The following is a 19,245-nucleotide window of genomic DNA, read 5'->3' on the forward strand; positions in this document are numbered from 1 at the left end:
GGGCAGAACGACAGATTTGTACCTTGTCAGCTTGGGGATTTGAACTTGCAACCTTCCGATTACTAGCCCAACACTCTTGTGCATCACTTTTCCTGATCAGAGACCCCCCCCCAAACCCTATGAGTTGTTGACATCATAGAATGTCATAGCCTACATTGTGCACTTGTAATTCATACAAGTCTATGAATGTATGTGCCTTGTGTTATGTGCAGTGAGGTATGACTGCTATTTAGGTTGAGTCCTAAATCATATTTTTTCCAATTCGCTTCCAATGTTCCTTTTCTCTTCATCTTATTGCCTGGTTGCTTTAACTTTCACTTTTTTGTGTCTTCATGATGGGACAATTTTTTGTTTTTGTATTATGGCGATATATTCTAGGTCTGTTACTGTGTTAAAACTAAAATCTGTCTTCTCTCTCTGGTGTTTTAGGCACGTCATCCCTCACCGCCACAAGGAGGCGATAGGGGGGATATATTTTTCAAAACCAACGCACCTTAAAATATATTTAGGCATATACTCTTGGTCTAGCCTGTTTCAGTAGTCCGTCTAATTTAAAATGCTGTCTTGAAATCAAGAGTTCGAGTTCATCGAATCTTCCCTTGAGTCAATCAACAGCACTTTTCGAGCTATCTGTTTCTCCACAGACGCGTGGGACTGAAGAACTGCGTCCTCGCGGAGACAGCCGGCTGTCACTGTCTCTAGATGCGTGTTGAAGGAGCGCGCGGGAGGGGTCTGGAATCGAACTCTTGCTGCGAGAGATCATCATCGATTGCTGGAGTCTGCAAAGGCACTCCATCCAGCACAACACAAATCAGATGTGGAGCTTTTCCAATGCAATATGAGTGACTCAACTCATGAGGGGTGAGACAGCACTGGGGAAGGTGTAGAACAGGGGAGGACAGAGAACCGTTTTGCAACCCCTTGGTGTTTACGAGTCCAGGATTCCGGGAAATGGAAGTTATTTTTGGCCATCTAAAGTAGAGCGAATCTTCAAAATTCCGTCGGACAAGGGGCAGGAAGAGCCGAAGTAACTCAGATGAGTTAATTGCAGCCTTCTGTCGACTAATGTTGCCATTCGAATATCCTTGAAATAGTCCGAGGAATCCGTCCTCACAGAAGTAAGAAAATACTGTCTTGTGCTCGAACAATTTCATTTCAAACGTTGTGAGCTGATTTGAACTGGAGAGACCGTGAATTATGCTCTAATACATTTTGAAAACAAACTCAAACATACTCAGACGAGTGGAAATACTTTATTGAAACAAGCCTCGATTGATAATCTGCCTCTTTTGCACGGATTATCATCATCAGGTGAGTGCCAACCTGAACCTGAATAATACAAAATGTGCATCTAAGTGTGTGTTATTGCGCGCCCGTGCGCGCGTAATGCTGTAGAAGTTATGAGAATTAGAAAACAGACCATGGAAGTAAAGTGATTGCTCTTGCACATCCTGTAGATTCCTTATTTAAAAACCTATTGCATTGCGTTGTTAATTTGTAAAAGTGGTCCCAACATAGATATGGTGATTGTTTAATTTCGTTTTAGCACCACCGCATGCAGGCTGGTGTTGTGTTTGTATGGCGGTGGTGGTGTCGATGCAGGTTGAGGCTGCATGAGGCGGAGGGTTTAATTATTGTGGTCGTTTAACGATAGGGCGCACATCAATCGTTTCACCCAGAGATACGGTCTCCCGGTGAAGCAGGCTGTCTGGCCACATTGATTTATACAATAAAGTAACTCCATAGATCAGATTCCGGACTGAAGATCGACTGCAGCCAGACTCTAACTGTCACTTTCAGCGCCGCTGCCCATCCTTTACCTCTGCTGGGAGGTGGGGAGAGAGAGGAGAGGAAACGGATTAACAGCAAATAGATTACCACAAACAAACTATAGATGCGCTCGGCTCCTGAGGTTCATTTGTGCAATGTTCACCATGTAAGCAAATATTTTATGCACACCTGGAGTGTGGTTGGACAACTTTACCTTCCCTCCGGTGGGTATTTTGCCTATATATTTGTGAGGGACATAAACTATGGTCGAACTATATGAAGAGTTTATTTAAAAAATGCTTCTGTATATCCACCAATTTTTCACATTGTGTTTTTTCACAAGAAATGATTGATTATGGGTATCATGTGTGTGTAAAATATTACTGTTCTCAGATTTTTTATTCATATTATATGAAAATGTTTTAGTTTTTTTGCCTAACGCTATACACTCCTAATAATGAGTTGCACCCCATTTTGCCCTCAGAACAGCCTCAATTTGTCTGGGCATGAACTCTACAAGGCGTCGAAAGCATTCCACAAGGATACTGGTCCATGTTGAGTCCAATGCTTCCCACAGTTGTGTCAAGTTGGCTGGATGTTATTTGAGTGGTGGACCATTCTTGAGACACACGGGAAACTGCTGAGCGTGAAAAATCCAGCAGCGTTGCAGTTCTTGACACACTCAAACTGGTGTGCCTGTCACATACTACTATACCCCGTTCAAAGGCACTTAAATATTCGGTATTTCCCATTCACCCTCTGAATGGCACATATACACAATCCATGTCACAATTGTCTCAAGGCTTAAAAATCCTTCTTTAACCCCACTCCTCCCCTTCATCTCCTCTGGTTGAAGTGGATTTAACAAGTGACATCAATAAGGGATCATAGCTTTCACCTGGATTCACCTGGTCATTCTATTTAATGGAAAGAGCAGGTGTTCTTAAAGTTTTGTATAATCAGTGTACATTGTTTAGCTGGAATGGACTGTTCGTATCCTGTATATTTAACTGTGATGAGTGGTTGTCTCACCTAGCTATCTTAAGATCAATGCACATACTGTAAGTCGCTCTGGATAGGAGCATCTGCTAAATGACTAAAATGTCAAATTTAATTGTTTTGCATGTAGATATATTAATGTATTGAATAATTTTTACTAATTTTAAAAACAATATTGATGTCACAAATGTAACATTTGGAGCTAGAAACACAAGCATTTCGCTGCATCTACGATAAAGTTTGCTGATCTGTGTAACGCGACCAATACATTTGGATTTGATATGATTTGCACAGTTCTTTATTAAAAATGTAGTTATTTGTGACATTTGACTGTGTAAAACCTAGCAGTACTACTTATTTCTCTGAGAGTGAGGCAGATATAAAGTACCAGTCAAAAGTTTGGACACACCTACTCATTCAAGGGTTTTTCTTTATTTTTACTATTTTGACATTGTAGAATAATACTGAAGACATCAAAACTATGAAATAACACATATGGAATTATGTAGTAACCAAAAAATGTTTAAAGAAATCAAAACATATTTTATAGTTGAGATTCTTCAAAGTTTCCACCATTTGCCTTGATGACAGCTTTGCACACTCTTGGCATTCTGTCAACCAGCTTCACCTGAAATGCTTTTCCAACAGTCTTGAAGGAGTTCCCACATATGCTGAGCACTTGTTGGCTGATTTTCCTTCACTCTGTGTTCCAAATCTTCCCAAACCACCTCAATTGGTTTGAGGTCAGGTAATTGTGGAGGACAGGTCATCTGATGCATTACAACACCACTCTCCTTCTTGGTAAAATAGCTCTTACACAGCCTGGAGGTGTGACACAGCGGTTGAAACCAAAAATCTAAAATTTGGACTTATCAGAGCAAAGGACAGATTTCCTCCGGTCTAATGTCAATTGCTTGTGTTTCTTGGTCCAAGCAAGTCTCTTCTTATTATTGGTGTCCTTTAGTAATGGTTTCTTTGCAGCAATTCGACCAGGAAGGCCTGATTCATGCAGTGTCCTCTGAACAGTTGATGTTGAGATGTGTCTGTTACTTGAACTCTGTAAAGCATTTATTTTGGCTGCAATTTCTGAGGCTGGTAACTCTAATGAGCTTATCCTCTGCAGCAGAGGTAACTATGGGTCTTCCTTTCCTGTGGCGGCCCTCATGAGAGCCAATTTCATCGTAATGCTTGATGGTTTTTGCAAATGCACTTGAATAAACTTTCAAAGCTCTTAACATTTTGGGGATTGACTGACCTTCATGTCTTAAACAACTTATTAGGGCTGCAATCCTGTTAACGGGATGATCTGACAACAGCCAGTGAAAGTGCAGGGCGCCAAATACAAAATGACAGAAATCTCATAATTAAAATTCCTCAAACATACATGTATCTTATACCGTTTTAAAGGTAATAGTGTTGTTAATCCCACCACAGTGTCCGATTTCAAATAGGCTTTACGGCGAAAGCACCAGAAACGGACTTCATGTTACACAATACATGTATGTTTTGTTTGATAAAGTTCATATTTATATCAGAAAATCTGAGTTTACATTGGCGCGTTATGTTCACTAGTTCCAAAAACGATGTGGATAGCCACATCGATTCAACAGAAATACTCATCATAAATGTAGATGATAATACAAGTTATACACATGGAATTATAGATTATAGATCTCTTTAATGCAACCGCTGTGAAAGGGCAAACCATGCAATAATCTGAGACGGCGCTCAGAAAATTAATCAAATTAGCCACCATTTTGGAGTCAACAGAAACCAGAAATTACATGATAAATATTCCCTTTGATGATCTTCATCAGAATGCACTCCCAGGAATCGCAGTTCCACAATAAATGCTTGATTTGTTCGATAATGTCTGTTATTTATGCCCAAGTAGCTACTTTTGTTAGCGTTAAGTACACAAAAACTTTGGACAAAAACTTCAAAAAGTTATATTACAGGTTGAAGAAACATTTCAAACTAAGTATAGAATCAATCATTATGATGTTTTTATCATAAATCTTCAATAAAATTCCAACCTGGAGAATTCCTTTGTGTCTACAGAAGCAAGTCGATTTCATGTGGAATGCGGATGACCAGATGACCATTCAGCTCTTATTCAATCCCACAACACAGCAGAAGCCTCATTGAAGTTTCTAAAGACGGTTGACATCTAGTGGGAGCCCTAGGACGTGCACTTCATTCATATCCCAATGTGAATTCAATAGGGCCTGGGTTGAAAATATACCAACCTCAGATTTCTCACTTCCTGTTTGGATTTCTTCTCAGATTTTTGCCTGCCATTTGAGTTCTGTTATACTCACAAGCATCATTCAAACTGTTTTAGAAACTTCAGAGTGTTTTCTATCCAATACTAATAATAATAATAATAATAATAATAATAATAATAATAATAATAATAATAATATGCATATACTCACAACTGAGACTGAGGAGCAGGCCGTTTACTCTGGGTACCTTTCATCTAAGCTACTAAATACTGCCCCTGCAGCCATAAGAAGTAATGATTAACTGTAGTTCCTCTTTGCTTATTTGAGCTGTTCTTGCCATAATATGTACTTTGTGTTTTACCAAATAGGCCTATCTTCTGTACACCACCCCTACCTTGTCACAACACACAAAGAAATTATCACAAATTAACTTTTAATAAGTCACACCTGTTAATTGAAATGCATTCAAGGTGACTACCTCATGAAGCTGGTTGAGAGAATGCCAAGTGTGTGCAAAGTCATCAAGGCAAAGGGTGGCTACTTTGAAGATAAACAAAACTAAATACATTTAATCTAACACTTTTTTGGTTACTACATGATTTCATATGTGTTTTTTCATAGTTTTGATGTCTTCACTATTATTCTACAAGGTCGAAAATAGTAAAAATGAAGGAAACCCCTTGAATGAGTAGGTGTGTACAAAGTTTTTACCTGAACTGTATAGCATTTTGCAAAAACACGTGATTATTTCTCTCTGAAGTAAAACATTCAAGTGATAGATTTTAAACAAATACATATCTGTCATTGAACAAATACAGTTGAAGTCTGAGGTTTACATACACTTAGATTGGAGTCATTAAAACTCACATTTCTTGTTAACAGTTTAACAATTTCTTGTTAACAAACTATAGCTTTGGCAGGTCGGTTAGGACATCTACTTTGTGCACGACACAAGTAATTTTTCCAACAATTGTTTACAGACAGATTATTTCACTTATAATTCACTGGATCACAATAACAGTGGGTCAGAAGTTTACATTCACTAAGTTTACTGTGCCTTTAAACAGCTTGGAAAATTCCAGAAAAATATGTCATGGATTTAGAAGCTTCTGATAGGCTAATTGGCATCATTTGAGTCAATTGGATGTGTACATGTGGATGTATTTCAAGGCCTACCTTCAAACTCAGTGATTATTTGCTTGACATCACGGGGAAACCAAAATAAATCTGCCAAGACCTCACTGCGGTCTGGTTCATCCTTGGGACCAATTTCCAAACACCTGAAGGTACCACGTTCACCTGTACAAACAACAGTACGCAAGTATTAACACCATGAGACCATGCAGCTGTCATACCGCTCAGGAAGGAGACGCATTCTGTCTCCTAGAGATGAACGTACTTTGGTGCGAAAAGTGCAAGTCAATCCCAGAACAACAGCAAAGGACCTTGTGAAGATGCTGTAGGAAACAGGTACAAAAGTATCTATATCCACAGTAAAACACGTCCTATATCAACATAACCTGAAGGGCCACTCAGCAAGGAAGAAGCCACTGCTCCATAACCGCCATAAAAAAGGCAGACTACGGTTTGCAACTGCACATGTGGACAAAGATTGTACTTTTTGGAGAAATGTCCTCTGGTCTGATGAAAGCAAAATGGAACTGTTTGGCCATAATGACCATCGTCATGTTTGGAGGGAAAAGGGAGAGGCTTGCAAGCTGAAGAACACCATTTCAACCATGAAGCACAGGGGTGGCAGCATCATGTTGTGTTGCTTTGCTGCAGGAGGTACTGGTGCCCTTCACAAAATAGATAACACCATGAGGTGGGAAAATATGTAGATATATTGAAGCAACATCTCAAGACATAAGTAAGTTTAAGCTTGGTCGCAAATGGGTCTTCCAAATGGACAATGACCCCAAGCATACTTCCAAAGTTGTGGCAAAATGACTTAAGGACAACAAAGTCAAGGTATTGGAGTGGCCATCACAAAGCCCTGACCTCAATTCCGTAGAAAAATTGTGGGCAGAACTGAAAAAGTGTGTGTGAGCAAGGATGCCCACAAACCTGACTCAGTTACACCAGCTCTGTCAGGAGGAATGGGCCAAAATTCCCCCAAGTTATTGTGGGAAGCTTGTGGAAGGCTACCCAAAACTATTTGACGTTAGGTAAACAATTTAAAGGCAATGCTACCAAATACTAATTGAGTGCATGTAAACTTCTGACCCACTGGAAATGTGATGAAAGAAATAAAAGTTTAAATAAATTATTCTCTCTACTATTATTCTGACATTTCACATTCCTAAAATGAAGTGGTGATCCTAACTGACCTAAGACAGGGCATTTTTACTAGGATTAAATGTCAGGAATTGTGAAAATCTGAGTTTAAATGTATTTGACTAAGGTGTATGTAAACTTCTGACTTCAACTGTATATATTTACAACTGTATGTCGTTGTTTTCTTCTCTATTAGAATCGCCGGTCAAGCTACTGCAGAGTCAATTCATCAGTGAGTCTCTGGTTAACTTCCCCAGAAGTCACAATTTCTTTCCTATTTGTCGCTTTCTCCGAGGTTCTGGACAGTGTCTGTTGTTATGGACACGTCAGATGGTCGTTGCAAAGATAGAAGCTTCCGTGGTTGTCGGTATTCTCATACTAGATTTATGTCATTTCCAGCTGCAGACTACTAATTCTACGTCTAGGATTTTACTCTTATTCTGTAGTGATCGATAGTCTCATAGTTTAACCATTTCCAGCCGTGTAGCCAACACTACACGCTGTTTGTTTTCCTGGGCCTATAGAGTTGTAGTTCTGAACCATTTCAATATATAGCATCAGCTCCATGTTTTCTAGTCTAATGTACATTTTATCAGGAGTGGGTTTTCTACACTTCTGAGAAAAGGGTGGTCCAATGAAGCCGACGTAATATCTATTCTCACGTGATTTGTTTAACTTTATATGAAACCCCATATTTTCTCATTTAGAAGGTTAACATCACATCTTTTCACAAATAGTTTCATGTTTAATCACATACGTTTCACAATATTTAGATGTAAACCCCATAATTTAAGAAGTGTACACAACCAAAGACAAAGTAATGAGTGTTTCCTGTCCTTCATGAGATCACCAAATGAAACACACTCGTCATGACTGTCCCTTAAGTGTCCACGGACCACTCCCACATTATTTATTAAAATTTAAAATATAAATATTTTTTTATTATTCAAACGTTTAATGTCCAAGGGTTTCTCTGTGTTCCACAGTTTACATTCCCACCTCGAGCACTACAGAGCATAGAGACAGCGTATTTTATCACTGCCATAAAACAGCCGACTTCCCGTTCTCCCCCTCTACGAGAGAGAGCACGCTGTAGAGCAAACCCACTGTAACCTGATCCTTCAAATCGTCACAGGAGTGTTATGACATATATTTGCTCCATATCTGACCGGGTACAAGACCTGCTGCCTGAATTTCCAGTGCCTTTCACATTGCTACAGGGGTTGCCATGAAGAATAGCTTTTCCAAGCAATGACATATCATAGTATAACCCCTTCTAGATGTCCATTTAGGTGTCAGGTGCACTGTATATTACCTATAATGAGGGGCTTACAAAGGCCTGGTGAAGGCCAAAGGCCTGGTGAAGGCAATCCAATAGTATGAGCAAATGGCGCCGAAGTAGATAGCTGCCGTTTTACGATTCCGTAACAAATTGTGCTATTGTGTATGTTCTTTCACGTTATTTCTAAGTTATTTTGTACATAATGTTTCTGCCACCGTAACTTATCACCGAAAAGAGCTTCTAGATATCAGGACAGCATATACTCACCCCATACAGAAGGAATATTTGTTCTTCAACAGGTCAGATGGAAGGGATTTACTTCAGACGCCCGACAGGGCCCTCATCCCCATCATTCACAGGAGAAAGAGACTAAGGTATCGTGGACGAAGATCCCAGTGTCTTGTTAGGATCCGTCGCGGAGAGGGTAATCTACCTTTACCATCGGTCCTATTACCAAACGTACAATCAATCAATAATAAAATAGACGAACAACAATCACGTCTATTCTACCAATCGGACATTAAAAACTGTAATGTCTTATGTTTCACTAAGTCGTGGCTGAACGACAACATGAATAACATACAGCTGGCGGGTTGTAAGCTTTTTCAGCAGGATAGAACAGCAGCCTCTGGTAAGACCAGGGGTAGGGCTATGTATATTTGTAAACAACAGCTAGTGCATGAAATCTAAGGAAGTCTCAAGGTTTTGCTCGCCTGAGGTAGAGTATCTCGTGATAAACTGTAGACCATACTATTTACCAAGAGAGTTTTCATCTGTATTTTTTGTAGCTGTCTATTTACCACCACAAACCGATGCTGGCACTAAGACCGCACTCAATGAGCTGTATACGGTCATAAGTAAACAGGAAAAGGCTCATCCAGAGGTGGCGCTCCTAGTGCCCCGGGGACTTTAATGCAGGAAAACTCAAGTCAGTTTTACCTAATTTCTACCAGCATGTTAATTGTTCAACCAGAGGGGAAAAAAAACTCTCGATCACCTTTACTCCACACACAGAGACGCGTACAAAGCTCTCCTTCGCCCTCCATTTGGCAAATCTGACCATAATTATCTCCTCCTGACTCCCGCTTACAAACAAAAACTTAAGCCAATAAGAAAGTGGTCACATGAAGCAGATGCTAAGCTACAGGACTGTTTTGCTAGCACATACTGGCATATGTTCCGGGATTCTTCCGATGGAATTGAGGAGTACACCACATCAGTCACTGGCTTCATCAATAGGTGCATAGATGATGTTGTCCCCACAGTGACTGTATGTACATACCCCAACCAGAAGCCATGGATTACAGGCAACATCCGCACTGAGGTAAAGGGTAGAGCTGCCATTTTCAAGGAGCGGGTATCTAACCTCGAAGCTTATAAGAAATCCCACTATGCTCTACCAGACGAGCTAAATTACTTCTATGCTCGCTTCGAGGCAAGTAACACTGAAACATGCATGAGAGCATCAGCTGTTCCGGACGACTATGTGATCACGCTTTCCGTAGCCGCTTTCAGTCCCCTCCTGCACTCCCTGTTCACCCACGACTGCATGGCTAGGCACAACTACAACACCATCATTAAGTTTGCAGAAGACACAACGGTGGTAGGCCTGATCACCGACAACGACAAGACAGCCTATAGGGAGGAGGTCAGAGACCTGGCCGGGTGGTGCCAGAATAACAACCTATCCCTCAATGTAACCAAGACGAAGGAGATGATTGTGGACTACAGGAAAAGGACCGAGCTACAGGACCGAGCAAGCCCCCATTCTCATCGATGGGGCTGTGGTGGAGCAGGTTGAGAGCTTCAAGTTCCTTGGTGTCCACATCACCAACAAACTAGAACGGTCAAAACACACCATGACAGTCATGAAGAGGGCACAACAAAGCCTATTCCCCCTCAAGACACTAAAAAGATTTTGCATGGGTTCTGAGATCTTCAAAAGGTTCTATAAGCTGCAAGATCAAGAGCATTCTGACTGGTTGCGTCACTGCCTGGTACGGTAATTGTTCGGCCTCCGACCACAAGACACTACAGAGGATAGTACATCACTGGGGCTAAGCTGCCTGCCATCCAGGACCTTTACACCAGGCCATGTCAGAGGAAGGCCCTAAAAATTGTGAAAGACCCCAGCCACCCCAGTCATAGACTGTTCTCTCTACTACCACATGGCAAGCGGTAGCAGAGTGCCAAGTCTAGGACAAAAGGCTTCTCAACAGTGTTTAAACCCAAGCCATAAGACTCCTGAACAGGTAACCAAATGGCCACCCGGACTATTTGCATTGTGTGCTCCCAACTCCTCTTTTACGCTGCTACTCTCTGTTTATCATATATGCATAATCACTTTAACTATACATTCATGTACATACTACCTCAATTGGCCTGACCAACCAGTGCTCCCGCACATTGGCTAACCGGGCTATCTGCATTGTGTCCCACCACCCGCCAACCCCTCTTTTACGCTACTGCTATTCTCTGTTCATCATATATGCATAGTCACTTTAACGATATCTACATGTACATCCTACCTCAATAAGCCTGTCTAACTGTTGTCTGCATGTAGCCTCGCTACTTTTATTTTTCACTGTCTTTTCACTGTTGTTTTTATTTCTTTACCTACCTATTCTTCAACTAATACCTTTTTTGCACTATTGGTTAGAGCCTGCAAGTAAGCATTTCACTATTTACACCTGTTGTATTCAGTGCACGTGACAAATAAACTTTGATTTGAGTTGATGTGAGTAAGACCTTTAAACAGGTCAGCATTCACAAGGCCGCAGGGCCAGACTAATTACCAGGACGTGTACTCTGAGCATGCGCTGACCAACTGGCAACTGTCTTCACTGACATTTTCAACCTCTTCCTGTATGAATCTGTAGTACCAACATGTTTCAAGCAGACCACCATAGTCCATGTGCCCAAGAAAACTAAGGTGACCTGCCTAAATGACTCCCGACCCGTAGCCCTCACGTCTGTAGCCATGAAGTGCTTTGAAAGGCTGGTCATGGCTCACATAAACACCATTATCCCAGAAACCCTAGACCCACTCCAATTTGCATACCGCCCCAACAGATCCACAGATGATGCAATCTCTATTGCACTCAACACTGCCCTTTCACAATGCTATTCATTGACTACAGCTCAGCTTTCAACACCATAATGCCCTCAAAGCTCATCACTAAGCTAAGGACCCTGGGACTTAACACCTCCCTCTGAAACTTGATCCTGGACTTCCTGACGAGCCGCCGCCAGGTGGTAAGGGTAGGTAACAACACATCTGCCACGCTGATCCTCCACACGGTGGCGCCTCAGGGGTGCGTGCTCGGTCCCCTCCTGTACTCCCTGTTCACTCATGACTGCATGGCCAGGCACGACTCCCAACACCATCATTAAGTTTTTCTGATCACCGACAACAACGAGATCACAGGTCACAGACCTGGCCATGTGGTGCCAGGACAACAACCTATCCATCAATGTGATCAAGACAAAGGAGATGATTTTGGACAACAGGAAAAGGAAGACTGCGCACACCCCCATTCTCATCGACGGGGCTGTATTGGAGCAGGTTGAGCACTTCAAGTTCCATGGTGTCCAAATCACCAACAAACTAATATGCTCCAAGCACACCAAGACAGTCATGAAGAAGGCAAGACAAAACCTATTCCCCCTCAGGAGACTGAAAAGATTTGGCAATGGTCCTCAAATCATCAAAAGGTTCTACAGCTGCACCATCGAGAGCATCCTGATTGGTTGCATCACTGCCTGGTATGGCAACTGCTCCAACCGCAAGGCACTACAGAGGGTAGTGCGTACGGCCCAGTGTATCACTGTGGCCAAGCTTCCTGCCATCCAGGACCTCTATACCAGGCGATGTCAGGGGAAGGCCCTAAAAATGGTCAAAGACTCCATTCATCCTAGTCATAGACTGTTCTCTCTGCTACCGCACGGCAAGCAGTACCGCAGCACCAAGTCTAGGTCCAAGAGGCTTCTAAACAGCTTCTACCTCCATGCCATAAGATTCCTGAACATCTAATCAAATGGCTACCCAGACTATTTGCATTGCCCCCCCCCCCCCCCCTTTTACGCTGCTGCTACTCTCTGTTTATTTTTTATGCATAGACACTTTAATAACTCTACCTACATGTACATATTATCTAAATTACCTCAACTAACCTGTGCTCCCTCACATCGACCCTGTATATAGTACCCCCTGTATATCGTCTCGCTATTGTTATTTTACTGCTGCTCTTTAATTATTTGTTACTTTTATTTATTTTTGATGTAAAAAAAAATAAATAAATTCGAACTGCGTTGTTGGTTAAGGGCTTGTAAGTAGGCATTTCACTGTAAGGTCTGTTGTAATCAGCGCATGTGACAAAATAACATTTGATTTGATTTGAAATAGTAATATTTTGTCATCTGATGAGTACATTCATTACATTATATGTGAGGATAAGTATGAAAAAAAGGAATATTAATTCACTAAATTGCCTTGTCTGCATGAGCAAAGTTATGCAAGGTTGAGCATATTTTCTGCCTCTTGTGTGAAAATTACAGCGTTACTTACTACCACATTGTGTTTCAAACTGAGAGTATGTATCATCGGAGATAAACACACATTGGTGCTCATGGAGCGAGGCCAACTTTAACACTTCCTCTGGGCACAATGTGCAAGTTCCAGTCTGGATTCCAGAAAGGTTATCTGAAGTATATATTTTTTCTCTTCTCTGTGGGTGTTAGGTCAGTTTACTTCAGTTTAAGTACAAAATGTTATTTTGTAGGCCAAAGACAATAAGCAGTTTTGGCATGAGCCGGGCAATGATGCTCACATCGCTGCTAAACCTTGTGCCCTCCTCAGATGAAATTTAGAGAGCTTTAAGCTGCCCGTGTGATAGAGTTCAGGTACCACCGGATCTATCAAGACTTTTAGCTCATATATCATCCAATTACCATGGCATGACATGTACCTACCAGCCATCCGTGTAGATTACACATGAAGATTTAACAGAGACATAGACCTATAGCCATCCCTGTAGATTAAGCAGGAAGAATCAACAGAGAGAAAAAGTAAAATATCGGACAGGAGTAATGAATATTTCAGCGTACAATGCCTAGGCAGTGCATATGAAGACATTGAGAACTCTATAACAACGCAGTGAATGCTGAAGCCTACTGCATACGAAGACATTGAGTCTGTGTCCTCAGGAGAGCGTTCCAGCACCCTGTACTGCAATGGTTTCTCCCAGTCCCTCCAACAATATCAGGCAAAACTGTGGCTAAATGAAAACAGATGGAGGCGCATATCCCCGAGTGGTAGCAGGCTCGCCTTGCCTGTGACCATTTATCACCGTCAACCTGTTCGTCATAAAGACTTTACTTTTAAAGGGAGGGGAGAGCCCAGCCCGGGCAAGATCACGGCTGAAATTCTAATTTATTAGGTTGAATTGAGCTCTTTGGGTTTTATCTCAAACCAGGTTGAAATTAGTTTCCGCCAATATGCTTTTTATGGTGTGTCAATGGGTAGCGGCCCCTAGTACAGTACCTGCACAGCGCACACTGCTACCTACCTGGGGCCTGCTGCTGTGCTGACATGCTTATATGCATAATAATTGAAATGTAGTTCTCATTAGGAATGAGCCTTTAAGCAGGATCAGACTTCAAACCAGGGCAAGTTGTGGATGAAGTTGTGTATGTAAACATAAATCACCCACCAAAGTGCTGAGGAATTACTCCTAGGTGAGCAGCCACTGCCCAGAACATGGTAATAGCTTTAACCAGTGGCTCAATATAATTTTTTTCACATGAATATTGTAATCAGGCATTTATAATTAAGTTATACATGTGCAAATCCAGTTTTGAAGCATGCTTTATAAGATCACAGCAAAGAATAGTCCAAATCCAAAAGGGAGAGTTTACTTAGCATTTAAATGGCCTGTGCTGTGGCGGAGACCGGGCGGGCACAGGCCAGTGTGTGGAAGATAAACATTTGGAGGGCAACATATTATTTCATGTGCAGCACTTTCTTTATGCTCAAGGGACAATGTGTCAATTGAATGAACTGAATCTGGACCTCTGGGAGAATTTGTTGCTGTGAAATTCACAATTAGAAAGGAATAGGGATACACCAATTACAAATGTATATCATCCAAAATGATTTCATCAAGTTAATATAGTGATCTTTATAATGAGCAATACCTATGGATTTCATAATAATATAATCACATTTTAAGGAAGGGTTGAAATCTATAGGTGTTGCTTCTATGGCTGTATTTCGTAAGCCTTTCCCTCTTCATGTCAGGTTTAATTATGTTGACATTTGGAATAAAGGGGAATATTGAATGTCGACAGTGGAGCCTTTATACTGTTTTTCTTCTTTAATTAAAATATTAATTGTATCATGACACTCTTGTCAATTGGTAATAGAGAGAAGCAGCCCATCAATAATGGATAACTCGACACAAGTCATCAAAAACTCAGTGTGATGATGATTTGCAACCTTTTGAATCTGACACCAAGATGGAGGAGGCTGGGTTCTGGGTTGACTGGCTGTCGGTCAGACGCAGCACAGCCACATCAGCAGTCCGGCCTGGCTCTCTAGGACTACATCTGATGAGAGAGATATGGCACAGCATGACACCTAAAGTTGCAGGCCACAAAGTTAATAGCTCCAGCTCTGCAACAATGATCCCGGGCAAATGGAAGTCAGTCATTACAGCCTATAAATAGGGTGGCTAGAGGTGCCACAGAAGGTCTACAGGAAAGCTGTCAATGAAAGGTATGCCATCTCAGGAAAAATCTTTCACCAGGCAGTCCGCTCTGAACCTGCAATAGGGCATTGTTGGACACCCACGCAGCCTCGCTTCTGACCCCACCGTTTCACACCATCGTCTACAGCAGGCCCCTAGAGAGTATTTGTGTGGAGTTTATATAGAATTCATTTAGTTGTCTTTGTACAGCCTTTGGAACATTCTAAGAATACCTGTTGTAAGGAAATACTGATATAAACATCCCATTTGCAGTGATTAACATCTGCAGCACAGTGCCAAATGGGTCATAAAAATGTACAAGAATCATCAAAACCGTGTGGCAGCAGATTTCATTGTAGTTGATCTGCATGTGCATATTCATTATAGATAAGTATGATATATTCATGAGACATATGGTGCTTCCATATGGGAAAGACATGGCTAGAAAGATAATTGAAACAAGAGTAACAAATGTCTGTTGCATATACCATCGGCAGTATTTGTGTTCCTCCAGTAGAAAAAAAAACAAACAGGGTCACTTAGATACACATGCAGGAACATGCAGAGCTATACACTAGCCTATGTCATTTAGAAAGGGAACCAAATTGGTTATCACCAGCTTTTCATTTAGAGCTCCGTTTCATGGTTTTATCTATGGATTGGATGAAGAACAATCCTATCAGAGGCAGTATAGCGATGATAGTGTGGTTGACTGTTTAGTCTCCTCTCTTTCACCCACAGGATTTTTCTTTTTTTCTCTCCTTTTTGGTTTTGTGCTTTTGAAGCGGTTTTACACATCCTTCTCAAGCCTCCATCTGCTGTGTCTTTGGCTGTTTCTTCTCCTTCTTGGCTGACTCTAGGGTCGCTGAGGAACGGGGGAACAATCTGTGCAGCTCCACTCCAGTTGCCCAGCCCCTACAGGGAGACAGCTTACAGCAGGAACGTTCACCATGAATAATTCTCAAACACCTTCTCTCTCTCTCTCTCTCTCTCTCTCTCTCTTTCTCTCTCTCTTAAAGAGAGAGTCATTGTTAAATAGAGCATGGTACAGAGGAGTTATAACCAGCCAGGAACATACAGTCAGGTCCATAATTATTGGCACCCTTGATGAAGATGTGCAAAAAATACTGTATAAAATAAATCATGCAAATCCTGAGCTATATTGCATGCTATAAAAAGGATGAAATTATATAAATTTATTTGAATACAATTGCTCAGAGAAAGAGGTTTTGTTTAACAAGTAATAAAACAAATCTCATAACGACAGGGGTAAAAATGATCGGCACCCCTGTTTTCAGTACTCCAGCATCATTTGGGGTTTACTACCTTTTTATTTTGGGCATTTTTATTGTTCAGAAATGTGGTGGGTACTCTCTTCGTTCGCTGGACTTTATCCTGCTAACTGTTCAAAATGTCCAAACTGAATTTGGTTAAAGGGCTTTTAAGTACTCTGCGCAATTGTCTTGGAACGCCTTACAAAATACTTTTAAACTGGAAGAACTTGTCCCGATTGGTATTTTTAAATCACTGATGAATGATCTTGAGACTGATTCCCTGACCTGTCAATGTTTTTAACTTGCTGTTTTTGATTTTGTTATACTCTTGTGAATTCTATGGTTTTTACTAGATTACTTGTAGTTTTTCATGTTGTTTGTCTGTCATTTTTGTAATGACTTGGTGCTGCCAATCTTGGCCAGGGCGCTCTTGAAAAAGAGATTTTAAATCTCAATGAGCCCTTCCTGGTTAAATAAAGGTTAAATAAAATAAAATCAATAAAAATCCTACTGTACCCTTGCTAGGATAACGACACTAGGATTGTTTTCAATTAAAAAAAATTAAATTGGAAAACATATCGGGAGAGATCTTTAGACCATTCCTCCATACAGAATCTTTCCAGATCCTTGATATCCTTCGCCTGTGCTTATGGACTGCTCTCTTCAATTCAAACCCCAGGTTTTCAAAGGGGTTCAAGTCCGTAGACTGAGATTGCCATTGCAAAATGTTGGTTTTGTTGTCAATTAACCATTTATTTGTGGATTTTGATGTGCGCATGAATGCACAAACATTGATATAATAATAATCATATTGAAGTAAATCTGGAGTCATGAGATGATAGTGGTCCTCCCACTACGAATAGTTTTACTTTTGTGCGCTAGATTTTTTTACAATACAAACAACAATATATAGAAATTATGTCTGCATGAACCCCTCTCATAATTTTGACCCCTATCTTAGGTTATTTTTATCACTTGTTAAACAAAATCTCTTTCTCTGGGCAACTGTATTAGTATAAATAATATCATTTCCCAATTTATTTGAGCATACAATATAGCTCAGTATTTGTATTATTTATTTTATACAGTCTTTTTTTTAATCAAGGGTGCCAGTAATTATGGACCTGACTGTATATGCTACACATCTCCATCTCTGCCTTGTGTGGGAGGTTGTTCAGTTTCTACCTGCCACAGAACAGACACACAATTGCTGGGTAGTCTATTGTTCATGTTGAATATTTGCTAATGTGCACTGCTGCTGCCACCCACATTTTGTGCAGCTTCCGCTCTTCTCCATCTAGGTGCTCCGAGGCCACTCACTAAAGAGCCTGCCTATTGGCTGTGATTTCATTAGAAGTGGCTTAATGGTGCCATGATGTGTTCCTCCACTACCCTGTGTCACCTGGATACGCATGTCCAAGGCTGCCATTCACTGCACTGGAATCACTGCAGAGTGCACACAGGGCTACTCAAAGGAGATGATCACAGGGACTCAAGCCTCCTGGCTTAAGCAGTCATTTCAAAGTAGGTTTCAAAGTAATTACAGCTGATTGTTCTCAGATACAAAAGGTGAGAGGCAGGAAATTACAATAATCCAATTCAGTTGTTACTGAGATCCTTACTAATGAACTGATGGAGTATGAGAAAATGTCAGATGAATGCATTCTAATCTTCCCATTAATCTCATACTGCTAATGCATACAGTAATGCACTTTAAAGCTGCATAAAACACATAGAAAGATGCAGATTCCTGCAGGGATTCAGGGAATGATGAGCTATAAAAGTAATTATGTCAGATCAGCAGCAAAACAATGGCCAAATACTGTATGTTTGCTGGTTGACTGACAGGATGGTTGGGTCTTTAGTTGTGCCATTGGTGAGATTATTGCAAGCAACGCCATATAATTATTCCTGGCTACTAATCAAGAGATTGATGTGGAGCGGAATGCTTAGGCATTGATTTTCCTTTGTGTGTGAGCAGGCATGACTAGGACTGGGCTCACTGTGGCCTCACAGGTAACTGCACGAAGCTCTTTGTAATTTAACTCTGGAATGGAATGCCATTGGATTACAATGATGCAAACCGATGTATGCCTTATAGCTATACCAATCCCTACAACATGGGGCTTGTTTTCCCATAAACGCACCTCTTGTATGCTTGCCTTTTTAATCTTCTTATTCCCTCCTCCTCAGATGATGTCCACACTGCATTTCATTGCTCGGCCAAGTGTAGGCTGTATCTCTGAATATGTGATTGAGCCCAGGCAGGCCGGCGCAGGTCATGACGGCTGTAAATGCGTGTTGGCGCATGCCATGCTAATAGTTGTATTAGTTTGCTCCAGAGTTGTTCAGCAGTGGCAAATTGCTGTGACAGAGCTCTCCACGGCACCTCTCTCTCCAGTAGCCCCCTCAGCCCAGGGCCAATGGAACTGCCAGCCTGGCATGGGCATGGGCAGGTCAGCCCAGTCAGAGGGGCAGAGTGCTGCTACTGCGGCTGCTGCAGCTGTGAATACGGTCCTTGCTACGCTCTCTCTCCCCTCTCTCTCCTCAGCTCCCCTAGATTAGCGTTTTGTATGAAGGCTGAGAAGGATGAGCGTTAGCTAGCTACTGCTGTGATATAGGGGCAAAGGAGGATGAAATGTTCCGGCAAGGAGACAGGGGTTGGAGCA

At 41.4% G+C, this 19,245-nt stretch overlaps 1 protein-coding gene across 1 annotated transcript in view; it reads left to right on the plus strand.

Annotated features, from left to right (window-relative positions):
• The first annotated feature begins 418 nt into the window (after nt 1-418).
• LOC110488551 (X-linked interleukin-1 receptor accessory protein-like 2) overlaps nt 419-19,245 on the plus strand; it is a 318,635-nt gene continuing 299,808 nt past the window's right edge. Inside the window, exon 1 of the mRNA XM_036942676.2 lies at nt 419-1,311. The gene's annotated coding sequence lies outside the window, so the exon portion shown is untranslated. The remainder of the gene's footprint in view (nt 1,312-19,245) is intronic.

Source organism: Oncorhynchus mykiss, chromosome 14 (genome assembly GCF_057628025.1).
Source record: "Oncorhynchus mykiss isolate SJ-2025 chromosome 14, ASM5762802v1, whole genome shotgun sequence".
Lineage (NCBI taxonomy): Eukaryota > Metazoa > Chordata > Actinopteri > Salmoniformes > Salmonidae > Oncorhynchus > Oncorhynchus mykiss.